Source organism: Oryctolagus cuniculus, chromosome 7, assembly GCF_964237555.1.
Source record: "Oryctolagus cuniculus chromosome 7, mOryCun1.1, whole genome shotgun sequence".
NCBI lineage: Eukaryota > Metazoa > Chordata > Mammalia > Lagomorpha > Leporidae > Oryctolagus > Oryctolagus cuniculus.
In genome coordinates this window covers 29,553,580-29,575,262 of record NC_091438.1, presented here as the reverse complement: position 1 = coordinate 29,575,262, position 21,683 = coordinate 29,553,580, and the positions used below count along the sequence as shown (strand labels likewise).

General features: G+C 40.2%; 1 protein-coding gene across 4 annotated transcripts in view; it reads right to left on the bottom strand.

Moving 5' to 3' along the window:
* Positions 1–21,683, bottom strand: part of NME7 (NME/NM23 family member 7) — a 257,565-nt gene that overhangs the window by 35,818 nt on the left and 200,064 nt on the right. The window contains exon 12 of one of the 4 annotated variants that reach the window (XR_007923829.2): positions 17,526–17,638. The exons of the other annotated variants lie outside the window; for them this stretch is intronic. The gene's annotated coding sequence lies outside the window, so the exon portion shown is untranslated. The remainder of the gene's footprint in view (positions 1–17,525; positions 17,639–21,683) is intronic. 4 annotated transcript variants of the gene reach the window in all.

Sequence of the window (21,683 nt, the reverse complement as noted above, 5' to 3'; positions counted from 1 at the left end):
GTATTGTGGGGCAGCGCTGTGGTGTAGTGGGTTAAAGCCCCAGCCTGCAGCGCCGGCACCCCATAGGGACACCAGTCCCGGCTGCTCCGCTTCTGATCCAGCTCTCTGCTATGGCCTGGGAAAGCAGTAGAAGATGGCCCAAGTCCTTGGGCCCCTGCACCTGTGAGCGAGACCTGGAAGAAGCTCCTGGCTCCTGACTTCGGATCAGCTCAGTTCTGGCCGTTGTGATCATCTGGGGAATGAACCAGCGGAATGGAAGACCTCTCTCTCTCTGGCTCTACTTCTCTCTGTAACTCCTCTGTTTTTCAAACTCTGTCTTTTAAATAAAATAATTCTTTAAAAAAAAAAGAAGAAAATAAGTATTGAATATAGGGCTGGCACTATGGCTTAAAGGTTAAGCTGCCACCTGCAAGACTAGCATCCCATGTGGATGCTGGTCCTGGCTGCTCCACTTCCAATTCAGCTCTCTGCTAATGTGCCTGGGAAAGCAGCAGAAGATGGCCAAAATCCTTGGGTCTCTGCCACCCAGGTGGGAGAGTGGTTAGTAGCTCCTGGCTCTTGGCTTCGGCTTGGCCCAGCCCTGGCCATTGTAGCCATTTGGGCAGTGAACCAGCAGATGGAAGAATATCTCTCTATCTTTCCCTCTCTCTCTGTAACTCTACCTTTCAAATACATAAAATAAATCTTTTTAAAAAAATAAGTATTGTGAAAAAAACTATATATGGATTTCAAGAAACTTTTGCGACAAGTCAAATTTGTACTACCTTTCTAGATATATTCAGTTAATTGTAGAACTAGTAACTTACTCTAATAAGTAATTTCTGGTTGGATCTTTCTTTTCTTAAACAAAAGTAGGGTTCAATCTAAGAATCCATTGCTGAAATAGGGCATTAACAAGAAGGAATTCTTGCATCAGCAAAACCAGGGAACTCTTTAATTGACCTACTATTTTGTTCATCCTAAAATGGATATTAAAAAAAAGTCTTGTTATTAGGAATTTTGGGGACCAAAGGCATATCAAAGATTGAAGGAAATAGGTAGAAAAAAATAGACAAGGCAAAAAATAAAAATAATGGTAGTGAGAAGCAGAGAAAACTAATCCAATTACTGCTTCCCATGAGAACTTACTGGAACACAGAGACCTAATTAGACCTGCTGGGCCACTGAGGCCTAAAACCCCCAAACCTGATAACATTGGGTACAGATAATCTAAAAGTTGTGGAATGTCTATTTGCATGGGAAAGCTCCTCACCTGGACATTCCAAACTACTGAGAGGAGACATTGTAATAGAGGGACCAACTGGCCCTTCTGCAACAGGACCCCTCCCAAAAAACAAAGTAAATAGACGGCCACCCACTGCCTGGGGGCCTGTACACTCTCAGCTTCTCTGTCTACTCCCTGGGCTGCCTACAATCCTATTCCTAATTCTTTCTGTGCTGTCCTTTCTACAATAAAAGTCATTTTCTGCTTTAATCCATTGTCTCTGCACATCTTTGAGCACTGAAATCCCCAAACCTAACACTTCCTTAGCATTTAGAAAGTAATAACTTTAAAATTATTATAACATTAAGTAGGAAAGAAGATTTATCCTATGTCTAGATACTTAATAAATCAACTAGCTGTTTGTATTTGAGTGTTGCAAGGTATATACCATTACAAAGCAGTGAACTGAATTTAGTCTGTTATTTTAAGTCAGTGATTGTATTAGTTGACTCAGAGAATGCACAGAAATTTGTGTCATTACTTATTTTGATAGGGGAGGATGTTGTGATAATGGGTTCATAACATAGTTGAAGATTTAGATTTAATTGCATCCTTAATGAATCCCTAAGAAAAGAATAGAATCAACCTCTGGAGGTTAATAAAAGTAAATTATGTGTTGACATTAAGGACTTGATGTACTCTCACTACCAATAACAGAAGCAAAACAACTATAATTGTCATTTACTGGGCATTGACCATGTGTCAGATCCCAGGGTATATCTTTGTAGCAGATACTTAGACTTGACTTCCATTTCATTCTCCTTCCAGCTGACAGAGAGAAAGCAATAAAGTATATTTCCCAGATTCCTTTGCAGCTAGGGCATCTTGTTACAAATTAGGTTCTACCAATTAGACACATTCATGTGAAATTTGGAAGAGAAGGCTGTTTTCTTCCTTCCTTCTTTTAAGATTTATTCATTTATTTGAAAGGGGCCAAGTCAGAAAGAGAGAGAGAGAGAGAGACATAGATTTTTCATGATTCATTCTCCAAATGGCCACAACGGCTGGGGGTGGGCCAGGGTGAAGCCAGAAGTCAGGAGCGATTTTTAGCTCTTCCATGTGGGTTCAGGGGCTCAAGCACTTGGGCCATCCTCTTCTGCTTCCCCAGGCATATCAACAGGCAATTGGATAGGAAGTGGAGTTGTTGTTGGGGACTGGAAGCAGCGTGCATATACGGGGGCAGGCATTGCAGGCTGTGGCTTAACCCACTCTGCTGCAACACCGGCCTCCGAATGGCCATTTAACTGCGGCTGTAACTGCTGGCAAGCAAGTCAGAGAGGTGCTGAAAGTTTGCAGTTGCTGGACTCAGCCTCCAGTGTCTTTTCATCAGCTCCACGGCTGTGAGAGCCAGTTCTATCAGCATAGGTGGCTGCCTATCTGGATCTTAGTTACAGCAATGTGAGTGCTTGCAGCATCCCCACCCTTCTACTGATTCGCTCGGTATTAATCAATCTCTTTCTTCTTGAAATATCTAGAGGGGTTTCTGCCTTCTGTACTAAACTATTGTCCTTTATATAGATTTTCTCATTTAATCCGTAATGTGAAATACCACTATTTCTATTCTGCAAATTATGGAAAAGGAGTGTGAGAAAGATAATTTTTCCTAAGTCACAAAGTTGGTAGGTACAGAAGCTGGTGTTTTGAACTAAGATGACCTGACTCCAAAGCTTGTGCCCAAAATTATTAAATTCTTGTACTTCCTGCACACTTTAGGTTTTTAATGAGGTGTAAGGGAAGTAAGATTCAAATTCTACTTTAAATTTTTGACTTACCTTCAAACACTCAAGTTCAAATGAAGTAGAAGTTATTCAAAGCTTGGTTAACTTCTCTTTCTACTCATAACTTCTACGTGCTTATAGACTTCGGACTGAAGAGAAGTGCCAGTCTTGCAGTATTTCTAGCTCAGTCAGAATAAGATAAAGAAGTCTTGTTCTCAGTTTTGAAGCTTCAAGTTTTAGTAAAAAGATACTTGATAACAGAGCAGTTTATTTTTATCGCTCATCAAAAAACTGAAATGAACTTTTGTTCATAACAAAAGAAAAAGAAGCACCTGCAATCTTGTTGATTACAGTAATAACCAACCACACCAGTTATAAAGGATACAGAGAGAGAATGGAATACAAGAGAAAAACAGGATCCCTGGTTATGAGAGTAGGGCTCTACACTGAGCTGTGTGATTTCAGGTGAGCTACTTTGTTTCTTTGGACCATACTCTCACAAAGGAAGAAACAAGGAGGTTGGACTAGAATTTGATGTCCCCAGAACCTAGAATCAATGAAATATTAGTACAGAAAAGAGGCTCAGGGCTTCTCAACCTTTGCCCCTTCAAGGCAAAACCAGAAAAAGATAATTCTTTTATGGCCCACTGCACAAGCCAACACAGGAAGCAGTTCAGGATTGGAGCTGCTGCCCCCAGATCTCAGAGGTTCAATTTTTCATCTCCTTCGTGGGGAAGTCCGAGCTTAGAGCAGCGGCGCTCAGCTTTTCCCAAAATACACTAAGTACCATGTGGCAACAGGGCTTTAGACTATGCTGTCTTCTCTGCCGAGGGTCTCTGCCTTCTGCCCCTGCTGACACTCATTGCTTCAGGTCTCAGTTCAAATGCATTTGTTCATCTAACCCTCTTCTAATGCCACATCTACACAAGGTTCCCCATTAGGTCTCATCCTATCATTCACTACACAACACTAATTTTTTTTTTTTTTTTTTTTTTGGACAGGCAGAGTGGACAGTGAGAGAGAGACATAGAGAAAGGTGTTCCTTTTTGCCGTTGGTTCACCCTCCAATGGCCGCCGCGGCCGGCGCAACACGCTGATCCGATGGCAGGAGCCAGGTACTTATCCTGGTCTCCCATGGGGTGCAGGGCCCAAGGACTTGGGCCATCCTCCACTGCACTCCCTGGCCACAGCAGAGAGCTGGCCTGGAAGAGGGGCAACCAGGACAGAATCTGGTGCCCCGACCGGGACTAGAACCCTGGGTGCCGGCGCCGCAAGGCGGAGGATTAGCCTAGTGAGCCGCGGCGCCGGCCACAACACTAATTTTTTGTGGTCATCTGATTCATATCTGTCTTTCTCATTAGACCATGAGCTCTGAACAGGGATGTGTCTTTACTACAGACCCCTCAGTGCCTACTTCAGTGTTGGTGTATAGTAAGGGTCCAGTGAAATGTTCAATGAGTAAATGTATGGCTTTGCTTTGCTAAGGGAACTTTATGTGGTTGAACTGATACAGTTTTGTCCAACAAATTTCTTGTGATATGAAATATGGATATGATAATGCTTTACTTCATTCTAATTAGTGAAGAGTATGGTCGTTCACTTAAAACTTTTCACTGCAAATATTCTTAACAATTGTTGGATTGTAGACCACTCTGAGATCTAATGAAAAGCCATATATCTTTTCTTCCCAAGGAAATAAATATACTCACAATATTTTTCAAACAATTTCAGGGAGTTAGTTCCTGGATTAAAAAAATAAATTTCAAACTCCTAAATATGGCATGAAAATCATATGACTTGAGCCTTAGCTACCTTTCCATGTTCATTTGTAATTCTCTAATGTTATTTTAAATTCTAACGTAGTTTCCCAGCATGCATACCACTTCCCCTGTCTGGAATGCCACTCAATTTTTAAAAAAATCTATTCTCCAATATCTGGAGCAGTTCTCGTATCTTCTAGGAACCTCACCTGATGCTCATGCTGAGAATAGGTAATTTCAAAGGGGCTCCCATGACACCCCGTGAGGATCAGCCTCTTAACATATACTTCCTGGAATCAACATTAGTTATTTCAAAGACAGTCTTTCCCAAAGAATATTAAGTTCTTTCAGATTAGAGTTGTGTCTCATTCACCACCATTGCCTAGAACAGTGAACGGCACAAACAGGTCTTCAGTAAACATAAGTAAACCCAAGAAGAACCAAAATTAAAAATGGTAGAATAATTATGAGACTACATAGACAATATCCCTCAAATGAGAAGACAGACTGGAATATAAATACATCAAATAAATGCAAGTGTAATTATCAACAAAATCTGTTAAAAGAATAGAACACAAAACAAAGTTATTTTATGACTAAAAAATTCCCTAGCCGAAGGTATCCATGTCAGCAGGAGGTTTTATGATAGAAAAGTCATATACAACTAACAGAACCATGGGTTATTTATTGAAGGAATTTGAGGGCAATACTCAGGAAATGTACTATTATGATGATCTGACAGTATGGTTCAAAGCTAGGCCCTGTGCTATTGCTGTATAATGTTTTACAATTCTCTCTGTCTTGTGAATAGTAAGCAGGAGATCTTAGCTCTCAGATGGTGATTGTATAGTAACCAAAAAGTTAATGGGTAACCAGCAAAGAGCAGAACTTTGCACGGAAAGTTATGTACACTGATATTCCAAGCAAAGAAATCATTTTTGCTGTTTTAAACTTGTGGTGTTATCCATTTACCCAGCAGATTAAGTTATTTGTAATTCTAAGATTGATACCAAAGGAGGCCAGTATATGCCAGTAGAAGGATTACCATTTGTTACACAACGGACTATAAGCATAACGCACAATGGACTTTTACAGTGTGGTTGAGTAGAGTCCACTGAGATGGCTAATTCACATACTCATTTTCACTTACTCTGTCACTGTTCTCTCACATCAGATTCAGTTGTTGTCAAAGGCAGCAGATGGGAGGTAGGGTGTGGGCAGGGGCAGGAAGCATTTTCAAAAGCTCTCAGAGAAGAACAATTTTTTAAAATGCCTGCTGAGAATCCATACATAGCCTCATTCCAGGGCCTGCCGACACACAGGCCCTGTGCTGATGAGAACATCCCTGAGGGAGTAGACTGTGTTCTGCATATAAAATGATGGGTAGTAAAACAGATTAGAAACCATCAGACAACACTGTGCTTACAAAAAAATGTGAAAGTTACCATATATGTTGACCTAAGTGTAAAAATAAACAAATGGAATTATGTAGAAAATGTAATTTTAAAACCCTAGAAACAAAAACAGTAAAATGTGGTAAAATATGAAAGGATGGGAGGTATGGGGACAAAGGGGCTTAGGAAGTAAAAAGATGGAGGATTTAATATTCTTGGCTGTGGCAGTAGGGGTGAGGGATGTGGTGGTGGGGACCCTGTACTGAACATTTGCCTAAAATAATAAGTGAATCTGTGGTTTTTCAAGGAAGCAGCCATAATTTGCAGGGCAGACTTCCTAGCCTGCATCTACACTGTGAGATAGAAATTTGGATGCTGTAGGAAATTAGATGGAAATTAAAGCTGTTCACAGAAGCATTCTGTAAAAATTAAGGGAAAATGAACTTGGTTATCAATAATCATAGATGTGGAGAGTGTAGCCTAGCTTTTTAGAGATGCCATGATTATATATAAAAAATTGGTTGGTGTATCTAGGGAATAGACAATAGTGCATATATTGTTTAATTTCCAGTGGCCTCTTCCCAGGTGCTAAATCATGGGAGCAGGTTCAAAATCAAGAAATATCATCTTCAAATATATTTCAAAAGTCAGAAGTGATTAAATCCAATGATGTTTTACTAAACGTAAAATAGGCACACAGAGACACCAGCTCTAAGTCTGCCTCACAGCCTATTCTTTCCTTTCCTTTCACAACTACTTATTAATATTCAATCAAGTTATTAATAATCAGATGCTACATTCTTGCAAAATAAAGATAAGACATATACCCTGCCCTCAAGGAGCTCATGGTGCAGGGAAAACAACACAGAAACAGATAGTTATTTCATACTGTGCCAAATGTTTTTACAGGAGTATGTATAGGAACACTGGGAACAAAGGGAAAAGTGTACTTGTGATTTATTAGTCACATGACACATTATCATTAATTATGCAGTCATTTATTCTACAAATATTGACTGTGTTCCTGTTATGCAGAAGTGCAGTGAAATCAGAATAATCCTTTGTGATGTAAGCGGCCCCAACCTTCCCTCATTCCTTTCAAGACATCAAAGGCCTCTAGTTGCTGACAATGTGGCAGCCTGATATTTGAGAAAATTTTGAGGGATGGTTTTATATGAATATTTTTCATTTAAAACTGAGGGGCACATATTTGTGAATAAAAATATACATTAATAAGGATGAAACATATGTGAATACCCAATCAGTCTAACTATTTATAAGGGAGGTCAATCTCCTGTAATGTCTTCCCCCACACTGAATTCTTCTATTCCTGCCACCATTCTGCTATGAACTTCAAAGAAATCACTGTGTTCCAGATTATATAGAAATGGAATGAGGTTAGGCCATATAAATTCTACACCCAGAATCCCTGGGCTCAAGTCTTTATTCTTCTATATTCTTGCTGAAAGACTAGGAAAGTTGCTTACCTCCTCTGCATTTCAGTCATTTACCCATAAACAGGATAATCATATTTTACTTCATTGGGTTCTTATAAGAGTGACATATGTTCATGCATCTAAAATACTTAGAACAGTGATTGACACATGGTAAGGACTCCCTACACACTAGTCAATATTGCCACCATACATGAAAGAGTACTGAGCAGATGAAGGCACTGGTACAATTCATTTCACAGTAGAGCTACCTTTTAAACTTGGCCACAGATATGACTCTATCAAGTTTCCAACATTTGTCCAGTAGAGGGTTTTAAAATAATGACAACACTAATTTGGATTTCATCTATATTTGAAGAAAGAAAAGAAGGTGCAACTTTGCTGTGGTTAAGATACTTTCAGGATGTTGTCTAGTTGCTATCTTTGTGGCTAAAGTGAATGTAGGGGTTGAAGAAGAGCAGAAAATAGCAACTGTTAGAATTTTGTTCCCAATCATTCACAGAAAACTGCTTACAGATCATTAATATCTACATGGTGGTGAGAGTATTTGATATTGGAAGACTAAACTCCTTTCAATATTTTTTAAAGATTTTATATAATATGCAAACCCTTCTCAACACATTTGTTCTTAAAAACATGGGTCTAGGGGCTGGCCCTGTGGCATAGAAGGCTTAGTCTCTGCCTGCAGCACTGGCTTCCCATGTGGGCGCTGGTTCCTGTCCTTGGCTGCTCTTCTTCTGACCCAGCTCTCAGTTAATGGCCTGGGAAAGCAGTGGAAGGTGGCCCAACAGCTTGGGCCCCTACACCCACGGGGGAGACCCTGAAGGAGCTCCTGGATCCTGGCTTCAGATCGACCCAGCTCTGGCTGTTTTGGTCATTTGGGGAATGAACCAGCATATGGAAAATCTTTCTCTCTGTCTCCCCCCAACCCTGTAATTCTACCTCTCAAATAAATGAATAAAATCTTAAAAAATAGGTCTAATATTTTCCTTCTACTATCTCACTCTTCTGGCTTTTTTAAATTATTAAAACAGAAATGCCCATGAGTGTCCAATGGATAAAGAAAATTAGTACATTCAACAACTTTTATTCTGACACCAAAGTGAGAGTAACAGTAATATTTCATGAATGAAAAAGAAGATGAATTTGACTAAATCTACAATGTTTTAAGCTCCTTTCTAAGTCTTCTCGAAGGACTTTTAATCAGTCATCTGAGAGTTACTTATTACCTCAGAAAATGCTTAGTCACTGGCTAAAACATGAAGCAGTGTGCAGACCAAAGACAAGAGTTCAGGGTCAAACTGCAGAGAGCAAAGGGCAGGGAGTGCATGGTTTCACCTTCCTCCTCACTTTTTCAGGGTCAGAAAACTGCAGGCACTGGACTAGCAGTGGTAATATGCATGCAATATCAATGTGTCAGGTGAAGAGACACCCATATTTCAGTTTTAAAAGAACATGTTGTCTCCCTTACTTGATTGGTCGATCAAAGCTATGCAGCCATACATGTGCTGTGCTTGGTAGCTTTTCTTGGTTGTTCTTTCAGGATGTCCATATGCACAACAGACTCTGAACTAAAGCTACCTTGGAAATTCTTTCAACTTCAGGATTATTAGGAATAAGAGCACTAGTGAGCATATTTATTTGTTAGTTTTAAATAATATTTAACTCATGGAGGTTAATATTTTACTTATACATATCTTTCTATTGCTAGAAGGTTACACTTGGCTATCATATACTATAACCCAATTTAGGTTACAGAATTGTGGCATAAGTCAGTCTTTTAACCTCTTTCTACTTCACGACTTAAAGTCCCTTCTCGATTTGTGATGACCTTCATTTCAGTGTAAAACATTTAAGCCCATAACAAATATTTTCATGTTCTATAAGAAGATAACTAAGAAAAACAAATTTTAGCGCTTCAGAGCAAGCTAGTCTATTTGGATACTCATTGGAGACCCAGAGGAAGCTCCCGGCTTTGGCATGGCCCAGCCCTGGTCATTGTGGCCATTTGCAGAGTGAACCAGTGGATGAAAGATCTCTATCTCTCCCCCTTTCTCTGTAACTTTCAAATAAATAAATAAAATAAATAAATCTTTTTTTTTTAGTCTTTCTGTCTCTGTCTCTTTGTCTTCTTCCTACGTTTCAAATGAAATAAATAATAAATGACCATTTATAAAAAGACATTAACTGTCCACCATCAACCCTCACTCTTCCCTTAGCAGTTATCTTCTTAGTGGAACATTGGCAAACTCTTCTCTGGGACATATGATCAACTCTAGTAAAAATAAATAATCTTTTGATTTCCTCAAGAAATGTCTCAATCAAGTATACTTGTGGTCCATTTTTACCATATTCTAAAATCGTAATTTACAAGCATAACCCAAGTGCTAAGAGTTTTAAATCAGCTTTTCACTTTTAAGTGTAAGCAAATATTTAAGAATTACCAAATATCAGGAAAATCTGGGAAGGGCTTTTGGTACAGTGGAAAGGCATCTGCATCCCATATTGGAATGCCTGGGTTTGAGTTCTGGCTTCACTTCTGACCCAGCTTCCTGCTAATATGCAATCTGGGAGACAGTGCATGATGGCTGAAGTACTCTGCCAACCCCCACTACCTGTAACACCTGAATTGAGTTTTGGGTTCCTGGCTGCAGTCTGGCTCAGCTCTGGCTGCTGCAGACATTTGGGGAAGTGAACCAGAGCATGGAAGATTTCTCTCTGTCTCTCTGTCATTCAAATAAATAAAAAGAGAGTTGGCAGAGATGAAAGTTAAAGATGAAAACAACACACAGAAGAAAGAAGAAACAGATTATTTAGTAAAGAAGAAATAAATCTTTAACAAAAGAAAAAAAAGATTATTTGAGAGAGAGGGTGAGACAGTGAGGTTCCATTTGCTGGTTTACTCCTTAAATGTTCACAATGGCTGAGGTTGTGCCAGCACCAGAGCCAAAAGCCAGGGACTCATTTGAGGTTCCCATGTAGGTGGCAGGAACCCAATTACCTGAGCCATCACCACTGCCTTCCAGGGTCTGCACTAGAAGAAAGTTGGAGTCTAGAGCCAGAGCTGGGGAACCAATGTAGGCACCCCAATGTAGCATGAGGGTTTCTTAACTCTTAAGCTGGACACCTGTTCCCTAAAGTTAATGTTTAATTTTCCATTTTATGCTGAAGGATTTAATGTTATGGAAACAGCATCTGGTTTTTCATTTTGATTGGAAAAATAACATACTATGTTTGTCAATTGGTCATGATTAAATTAATATTGTTTAGAACTTCCAAGGACATATTTGAGCCTAGGTGCTATGCATGGTAAAGAAGGCTATCTTTCCAAATAATTAGAAAGGATTTTGTTCTTTATTTTTTTATCAACTTGTACTCTTTTATTTAACATGGATAAAATTACCATTCTTGGGACTAAAGAACTTTTAAATATTTATATTCCTCTCTGACCTATGAACCATGAAAAATGCAGATGGTGTTGGTCTAGGGTGACATTTCATTGCTTTCTGGCAAGGTGGGAGAAATAAGGACAATAAAGCAGTGGTGAACTAAGGGTTGGCAGGAGTGGTTGACCCTGGGAATGGGGGAATATTTTTGGTGAAAATAAAAAGCAGAGAAACTTTAAGTGTATTATATTGTTGTTTTAAACTATCTAAAGAAAACTCAACTGTTTTCTCCTATATCTTCGGCAGACTGCCTCTATCACTGTGTTCCTGTCAAGCCATAGCAGTAAAGTGAGTTTTGTGTAAATCTGAATGTATCCAACTGAAGAAACAGTCCATTGTACTACAATTAAATATTGTTAATGATAAAATGTTTTTTAAAGCAAAATGATGGCTATTGTAAGAAAGAATGGCTTCTAATTTTCTCATTTGATACATTTTTTAAGTTGATCATTGCGTCTATTCCTAATGTAATTTTGCTATTGTTGTTTACTGCTTGGTTTGTTTTTGGGAATGCTCCAGGCCTGTGAAATCCCAAATCTGAGAACCATTAACCAGGAGAATAACCTGACTCAAAAGTGTGGAAGTGTGCAGCTTCTCTTGGCCTAGGGCAATAGTTCTGAATGTGTGGTACCCTGGATCAACAGCATCAGCATTAACTGGGCGCTTTTGGAAATGCACATTTTCAGGCCCTAACTCAGATCTGCTGAATCAGAAACCCTGGAGGGGAGCCCCAAAATCTACATTTTTAAAAAGCCCTCTGGGGATGCTGCTGCTTCTACAGCCTGAGAACCACTGCTGTTGGAATAGGTAGGGAAGAAGAGGCAATGCTGAGACCAAATGCCTGAAGATTCTAAAATATCACATTAAGGTGGCTTTTAGTTCATTGATTTTCTATTTATCTTATATAGATTTCCCATAGTTATTAATTATTTTCTTTCCAAAAGAAATTAATCTAAATTTCTTTGAGTCTACAGTGGATGGTTTTTTAAGTGCCAACAAAAAGTGGGATAAATCATATTAAACATAATTCTTTAAATCATTAGGATGTTTATTTTCCAGACTGAGAAGTCAGCCAATCTAAAAAAGTCAAAGCTGGGGGATATACTTGAGAATATGAAAGACCTGTGGGTTGATAATTCTCTATAGAATAGAAATGTGAGTCATAATGACTGCTTGACTATTCTATTATTAGCTTCTATAGAACTTTCCATGAAGTAAACAGACATTATGACTACTTAAGATAAATTATTACAGCATTTTATTAGTAGATATCTGTTATTATATTGAATAAAAAACTTGTTTGCATGCTAAATGAGAGAAATATTAGAGAGAGATTTATTACTGAGGTAGTGTGAGGACTAGGCAGGGCAGAAGTAATAGAAATAATCTAGCAAGGAAAATGAGCCCCTCTTAAGACAGAATACAAGAAAGAACGTGAAGCTGCTCCTTAGCCCAAGATTCCTTTTCTGAGAAAATAACTAATGGTGACAAAATACTAATAGGACTAATGCTTCTAAAATTTTAGAATTTTTAAGATTAATACAGAGACTTTTGAAATACCAGATTTGAGAAGAAAGACAATATGCAAAGCATCAGCTACTTTTCCGGTTTTACCTGAACACACAGTCAGCAATCAAAGAAGATGCTGGCAGCAGTGGAAGCTTATGACAACTGGGAGGTGGATGAGTGAGATGTGACACTTAGCTTATATATTAATTTAAGAGGCAGAGTGACAGAGGGAGACACGGACAGACATACAGAGAGATCTTCCATCCACACTGGTTCACTCCCCAAATGGCCACAACAGCTACAGCTGGGACAGGCCAAAGCCAAGAGGAGCCTGGAACTCCATCCAGGTCTCCCATTTAGTTCTGAGAGGGGCATGGTCTCAAGTACTTAGATCATCATCTGCTGCTTCACAGGCACATTAACAGAGAGCTGGACTGGAAGCAGAGTAGCTGGGACTTGACATGGCACTTAATATGCGATACAGGGGTCTTAACTGCTGTGCCACAATGCCCACTCCCATGAATTTCCAACAGACATTGACTAAAAGCTTGTAGTATTCTAGACAAGGGCTGGAGACACAACTCTGTAATTAGCCCAGGTCTTCAAGGCCCTTCCACAACCAGCAAGGAGAAAGACAAAGCCCAGTGGCTTTCACAGCTGTGTGCCACATACCCATGGTGACAGCAGATTTGAAGAACTGGGCTATGTGTGCCCACACCACAATCCCAGGAACTAGTGGCTTCTTGGGTGGGCCTATGGAAGCCTCAATACTTAAAACTTTCTCCCAGGAAACTCAGGTGTCCAACCAAGTCAGACTAGAAATCCCTCGAAACCCCTGGTTGCAGCTGAATCCTTTGAGAGAGTCTGCAGATCTCTTCAGATTTCAGAGACTGCTGATGTTTCCAAATATTAGTCAGTCCTGAAAGCAGAGCAATCCCTTTGCTGGCCTTCTCAGGGGGTTCTGGTTTTCCTGAAAAACAAACTGAGGGCAATTTCTTCTAAAAAGTCTGCTGTGCCTCACTCACTAGGACAGTGCTTTCTAAATGTTAGTTTGCCCACTTAGCTACATCTGAATCACCTATTAGAGAGAGAGAGAGAGAGAGAGAGCCCATCCCTGACATCTACTTAACCAGAATCATCTATGACAGAGATTCAAAAGGGTTATGTAGTTTTAAAAACTTTATAGGTGATTTTGATGCCTCACTGACTGGGAACTATTGCATTAGGTCAGTAGTACTCCAAGTTCACAGGCATTGGAATCACCTTGAGGACTTCTTAACACACAGGTCCCTGAGCCACTCCCCTGAATTTCAGAATCTCAAGCCTAGGGTAGAGCCCGAGGACTTCAGCTTCTAGTTCACTCCCTAAATGCCTGCAATAGCAAGGCTCAGCCAGGCCAAAATCAGGAGCCTGGAACTCAGTCTGGGTCTCCCATGTGGGTTGCAGAGACCTAAACACTTGAGCAGTCACTAGCTGTCTCTTAGGGTGAATGTTAGTAGGATGCTGGAATCTGAAACAGAGCTGGGGCTGGAACCCAGGCACTACCATATGGTATGTGTGCATCCCAAGGCCTTTTAATTGTATGAAATGCCCTCCCTCAGGTTTTTAAAGGTATAACTTTGAGTGTCTCTATTATTAGTGATCAGAAAATTAAGTATTAATTTGTACAACTCCTACCCACCAATATGGAAGTCATTCTGTTCACCTATTTTCTCCTTTCATGCTATTTTCACATGGCTCTGGGATTCCTCTTCCCTCCTCAAATTTCTAAATGTTCCTCCCACTTTCTCTAGAACCTCAGGAAAGTAACCCCACCTTGAAACTTGAATCTGTTCACTAAGCTTCCTAGCTGTAAATGACACAAGGACATCTGCCAAGGACATCCACTCTTTGGAGACTCACGTGAAGCACCTCTGTGGTCAGGAGGGTAGAAGTAGTTTCTCTCTTTCTGCCCAACTCCACTGTAAGACTTTCTGGCTCCCACACATGAGAGCCTTTAAGTCTTACATCCTCTGACTATACCCTCCCTTATTAATTTTTTGTCATATCTCAGGCTTATATCTCCCTTGTGCTGAACTGTTTTGTCCTCTACTCTGCCTCTCAGGCATGATCCTATATGACTACAAAGTCACTCAGCATTACAGCCTCACAATCTTTGGACCTGCCTGTCTCCAGTGACAAACACTTACCTCTACGCCACACTGACTGTGTCTTCCACGGCCACACACTATGCTTACCTGCACCATGCAAAGCTCTACGTCTGAAAATTTTAGACAAGTCGACCCTGAGCACAGCTCTGTCATTCCAGGGAGGGAGCTCCGTCTGTATCTCAGAAGGCCTTCAGCTCCTCAGCCCATCTACTTTTTCCTTGTACCTTCTTTTTTTTTTTTTTTTTGACAGGCAGAGTGGACAGTGAGAGAGAGAGAGACAGAGAGAAAGGTCTTCCTTTGCCGTTGGTTCACCCTCCAATGGCCGCCGCGGCCGGCGCACCGCGCTGATCCAATGGCAGGAGCCAGGTACTTATCCTGGTCTCCCATGGGGTGCAGGGCCCAAGGATTTGGGCCATCCTCCACTGCACTCCCGGGCCACAGCAGAGAGCTGGCCTGGAAGAGGGGCAACCGGGACAGAATCCGGCGCCCGGACCGGGACTAGAACCCGGTGTGCCGGCGCCGCAAGGCGGAGGATTAGCCTAGTGAGCCGCGGCGCCGGCCCTCCTTGTACCTTCTGTCATCACATCCCCCCCACCCCCACCCCTTATGTATAACTTTTACCATTCTCTCTTTTTTTAAGATTTATTTATTTGAAAGAAACAGTAATGGGGGGAGGGAGAGGGAAGTAGTAGGGGGAGAGAGAGAGAGAGAGAGAGAGAGATATCTTCCATTTGCTGGCTCACTCCCCAAATGGCTACAGTGGCCAGAGCTGGGATGATATGAAGCCAGGAACCAGGAGTTTCTTCCGAGTCTCCCATGGGTGCAGGGGCCCAAGGACTTGGGCCATCTTCTACTGCTTTCCCGGGCAAATTAGCAGGGAGTTGGATTGGAAGTGGATCAGCCAGGGCTCGAACCAGCACCAATATAGGATGCTGGCACTGCAGGGGGTGGCTTTACTCGCTATGCTACAGTGCCAGCCCCAACTTCCAACACTCTTGCTAATAACCTCATTTGTCTTTCCCCATTGCACTCACACATGAAATCTCACCACTGGTTCATTCCAACTGCTCATCAGAAAAAAAAAATACATGATACACATAATCTCTCAATCAACTGAATCTTAAATACCATCCATAAATCTGTATTCTGTGATCATATCTTACTCCACAGCTGTTTCAAGCCTTCTCCACTATCTCTTCTTCAACACTCTCAGTGTCAAATGTTAGAGAACTCAGAATAGTAATATGGTATTCATACTTTAGTTATTTATATAATATTCCAAGGGATCTGGGAAGTCACTCATCATGTAATGCATTAATAATTATGCAGCAGTGTGAATATACTAGGTAGGTTCAATCAAAATAATACATAGCCTGATGTAAGATCAGGTTAAGTTTTGCCATCAACCTTAAGAAAAAGCTATTTTTTTAGAAATTTAAGATATGTGAATCATACGTAAAACAGTCCCTGTATTGCATCTTCACTAGGGGACAGGAGTTAATCTGATTCACTTTTTTTTTTTTTTTTTTTTTTTAAGATTTATTTATTTGCTTGGAAGGCAGAGTTACAGAGAGACAGAGAGAGAGAGGTCTTTCATGAGCTGATTCACTCCCCAGTTGGATGCAATGGCTGGAGCTAAGCCGATCTGAAGCCAGGAGCTTCTTCCAGGTCTCCCAGATGGGTTCAGGGGCCTAAGCACTTGGGCCATCTTCTACTGCTTTTCCAGGCCATAGCAGAGAGCTGGTTTGAAGTGGAGCACCAGAACTGGTGCCCATATGGGATGTCAGCACTGTAGGCGGCGGCTTTATCCTTTACGCCACAACATTGGCCCCCTGATTCACTTCTATAGGCTCTCCTAGGTAGCCCAGTAGTCTCTCAGGCTATCGGTTTGAATCCCCTAAATGTCTCTTCAGTTCACAGCTCCTGGCTATCCCTACCGCCAATATTCACTGAGGCTGCCCACATTTTCTCCTGAATTCCTGAATACTCTTTGCTTGGTCTCTCTCCCTGCAGACTATGCCTCTGTCCTTTGTCAATTCTCCTTTGATCCATTCTCCTTAGCCAGAGCTATCTTGTAACACAGGGCATGGTTAAGCTACTCTCTGTGTAAAACATTTATTTGAATTCCTAATGCCTCCGGATAAAGTTCAGATGTCTTAATATGACTTTACAGCTCCCTGCCGACTTTTCCAAACTCATCTCTTGCCATTTCCCACCCATAGTCAAAGCCCAGCCTTATAAAACTATTTTTAGATCTCCAAGAGAACGTTGTTTTGTTCTTGAATTGTACAAGTTGTTCCCTCTTTGACAATGTACTTGTAAAAATCACAAGTCTTCTTCCTTCAAGATAGAAACTAAAACCAAAGATAAATTATCAGGGTCAGTATGTGAGAGGCCTGTGTTAAATGGTGGCCAAGAAATCTGGGCCTTTCTCATCATCTTAGTCACCCTACACCCAGGTTTCTTTCCAGTTAATGCCAGAGTCTCTAAGTTTTTTCCAGAGTGTACCAGAACAAGAGTCTATGTAGAAGTAATTATATATACAAATTCAGTTTGCTTTGATCTACTTAAACATATAATGAAATATTTAAAATGTTTCTCAAATTTTATTTTATAATCACCAAAGTGGTATGACCAAGTTATAGAATGTTTGGAAAAGAAAAGCAGAAGAAAGATCCATATTTTCATTGTTCTATCAGATAATGACTCTAATTACTGTCTCTTAGAAGGTAAGTTCCATGAGGGCAGCATAGTTATACTATTTACAGGTATGCCCCTGTACAGAATTTTAAATTTTTAAATAATACAAAAATCTGAGTGAATGACTGACCTATCATTTTTGTATACACAATTCAAAGTCCAAACACTCCTGAATTTTATACTATAATCCATTCAGGAACTTTGGGATTTCCAGTTTCAGTTCATACAAAGTGTTGGTTGTTCCTGTTAGAGATAATAAAATTAAAATTAAAAAAAAAAAAAAGGTCCTTGGAACAAACTATAGAGGTAAAGTGAGAGGCAGAAATGTAGACTTTATTTTTTTTTCAATGAAGCCTGGGGATAGATAAAGCAAGGAGAAGGTGAAACTGACCCTTGGAAGTATCACCAGTGATACCGGTGAGATGCTGGCTAACACTGAAGTGGAGCAGAGGGGAAGCATATACAAGATTGAGTCACCGAATAAAGAAGGCATTATTCATTTTCCTGGACAACAGGGAGAAAACAAATCACTTCTCATATATGTCCTATAGATGCTTCACAGTGAAATACATTTGTTAGGACCTTGTTAAAACTTGGGTGGAAGCCACCTAAAAAAGGTTCCAATAAGCAAAGAAAATAAATGGATCAATTGAACTAGAACCTCTGCTTGTCATCTTCAAAACTGAGGCCATGAAAGTCAAGTTAAAATTGAGGCTCTGCTCTAGACTGAAAAGGACTAGGGAAAAAATGAGATGCAATGCATGATTCTGACCTGGATCCTTTTGCTGTAAGAGAATCTTAATGAGACAACTTATGAGACTTGTATGCAGTCAGAGGATTTGATGGTAGTAATATATCAATGCTAATTTCCTAATCTGGATGTTTATGTCACAAAATTACCTTTATGTTAAAAATACACTCTAAAATATTCAGAATTGTAGAGCATTATATTGGCAACTTCCTTGCAAATGTTCATGCATAAATTTTCGTAGTGTGATTTGCAACTTTTCTAGAAGTTTGAAGCCTTTTTGTTTGTTTTTACTTAGAATCTCATGGGTGGGTCCGGGCATCAGCATTTTAGAAACTGCCAAGGTGACGGATGGCGAAGTACAAGGAAAGCTAGAAACTATTAATACAGGGTCTTCCTTATCATCATTAAAGATGCAAAGTTACATGCTTTTTCACTAAGTCTGTGAATCATAATTTGTTTAACCAAACCCTGCTTTTCCTTCAAAAAACCATCTTTTTTTTTAAAAGATTTATTTATTTATTTGAAAGTCAGTGTTACACAGAGAGAGGAGAGGCAGAGAGAGAGAGAGGTCCTCCATCCGCTGGTTCACTCCCTAATTGGCCGCAACGGCCAGAGCTGTGCCGATCCGAAGCCAGGAGCCAGGAGCTTCTTCCAGGTCTCCCATGCGGGTACAGGGGCCTGAGGACTTGGGCCATCTTCTACTGCTTTCACAGGCAATAGCAGAGAGCTGGATTGGAAGTGGAGCAGCTGGGTCTCAAACTGGCACCCATATGGGATGCCGGCGCTCTGGCCAGGACGTTAACCCGCTGAGCCACAGCGCCGGCCCCAAAAAACCATCTATTGAAGAGCCTTTATGTGTGAAGCAAGAAAAAATCTCTTTCCTATGAAAACTCATGGTCTGATGTGGAAATATATATGAGCAAAGAGACACTGTGCTTCAATGACAAGATCATTACTATCATTTGTTGAGAACTTATTTTCTGGGCTGTCTGATATGCCCGATACTCTTACTATTTTTATTTTACAGAATGAAGAAACTGAGGCACAGTGAGAAAAGAAACTTGTCCAGGAACACAGAGCTATTTTGACTCCTGGGCACGCTACGATAGTAGAGGGATGCCAGGTACTATGAACTCACACGTACAACCTCGTCACTACTACTTTAAACGTTGTAATTTGTTGGGGTTTGTGTTGTGGCATAATGGGCAAAGACGCTGCCTGCAGTGCCTGTATTCCGTATGGGTGAGGGTTACTGTCTAGGCTACTCCACTTCTTAAAAGCAGCTGAAGATGGCCCAAGTGTTTGGGACTCTGTCACCCACAGGGGAGACCTGGAAAAAGCTCCTGGTTTTGGTCCAGTCCCAATCCTGGCCATTGTGACCATCCTGGGAGTGAACCAGCAGATGGAAGATCTCCCTCTGCCTCTCCCTCTTTCTAACTGACTTTCAAACAAAAAAACAAACAAACAAATAAATAAAAGTCTTTTTTTTAAAAAAGTTGTCATTTGTAGAAAACAAGTACTACTTAAGCAGAAAACTTAACTGTCAATGTTTTCTTTTTTTAATCACTTAAATTTAAGATCTTTATAGTTACAACCAACAGAGTATTAGGAAATATTCTCAGCTAAATAATTGTCTCATATTATAAATATTGATTGCCATTTATTCCTATAATTAGAAAGAGTGATTGCCACAATTAACAGTTTCCAAAGAAATCAAATTTCTGTATTTATGCTGAGATCTTTGACTTCTCAATCATACTGGGAGCTCTGTGAGGACAGGCTAAATGTCTTGTTTGATTTTGAAATCTTATCAAAATACCTGCAAAGTAAAACATACTCTCTAACTATTTGACTAAAAATATATAAGTGAAATAATAGATGGTGACAAAATATGAATTGAGACCATGCTTTTGGAGCTCTACATGTGAAACACACAAACATCACCCAGCAATTACCACATCAGGGCAAGGTGAAGGAGGAGTCCTATGTTCCCCTCCGTCTCTTCTTGCCATGTACATGGTGACAATGTGTATAGGCTGCCTGTGACTATGCTGGTTTATGCCTTTAATCCTAGTGTCTTGTCTAACTATAGTTGCCTTTCAAAGGGATCCTGGAGCGGGCAACACATTTTATTGGAACTCTATGTCTAAATGCTTATCCTTTAATAAACATCACATCTTAGGATCAAGCACTTCCCTAATCAGGGAGCTTGTACTCTTTGAGACCTATGAACAGATAACTCCTTTGGTCTTTAAATATTTTTACAATATTTTACTATTTAAAGCCAACTAATAATCTACTAAAGTTAATCCCTAACTAAAACAACATTGGCTATGTCAGCATTCTTTATGTCATTTTATGGATAAGAGAAGTGAAGCATGGGGAAAAAAGTGACTTATCCAAGGGCACATCAAGTATGAGTCACCAGCCACAGGAGAGGAGGCTGTTGGAGCTCCAACTTTTGGTTTTTGATTAATTTTCTGACCTACACAGCCATTAATTTTAAATGAAATCTCCAGTGCAGTCAGGTCAGAAAGATTTTAATCATTTGGTAAAAGACCTTGTAAACTGCAGGAGGTAATAATCTACTTGGAATTCTGTGAGAAAAATGACAGGCTTATATTGAATAATATTTTTAATATTCATAACATTTCAGCATGAGAAAAAGTCTCCATTCAAACCTTGCTTATAGGTCAAAAACAAGTAGAAGGTGAAGAGAATATTTATAAAATATGTGAAAACTTAAACACTTGATACTTTTGGTAATTAAAAAATAAAGCTTGTTACATGTTTACAGTCCATAAGTATGTCTAAATATCACATCAAGGTGTATAGTTCAAATATGATTTTTTATTTTGACAGGCAGAGTGGACAGTGAGAGAGAGAGAGACAGAGAGAAAGGTCTTCCTTTTTGCCGTTGGTTCACCCTCCAATGGCCGCAGCAGCCGGAGCACTGCAGCCGATGCATCACATTGATCCAAAGCCAGGAGCCAGGTGCTTCTCCTGGTCTCCCATGTGGGTGCAGGGCCCAAGCACTTGGGCCATCCTCCACTGCACTCCCGGGCCACAGCAGAGAGCTGGCCTGGAAGAGGGGCAACTGGGACAGAATCTGGCGCCCCAACCGGGACTAGAACCTGGTGTGCTGGCGCCGCAGGTGGAGGATTAGCCTATTGAGCCATGGCGCCGCCTCAGATATGATTTTAGTAGATTAACATTTGGATTATAGCTGAAAATTTTGATGGAGCTAATGATCTCATCTTGCATAGTAACAAAAATAAAAGCTGATGAGAACAGATTTAATAGGCTATATCCAACACCCTATGAAGACAGTTATTCCACTGCTTAGACAAAAAGAAAGGCAAACATACAGAGTTGGAGAGTAACCATTATAGCTATATCATCCCCAGACTGATTTATAAATATATTGTAATGCCAGTCAAGGTCCCACATGTATCTTTTAAGGGTGGAGTAGAGAACATGGTAAAACTTATGTAAAGTTCCTATGGAAGAATAAATTTAAGATACAAAGAACGTTTT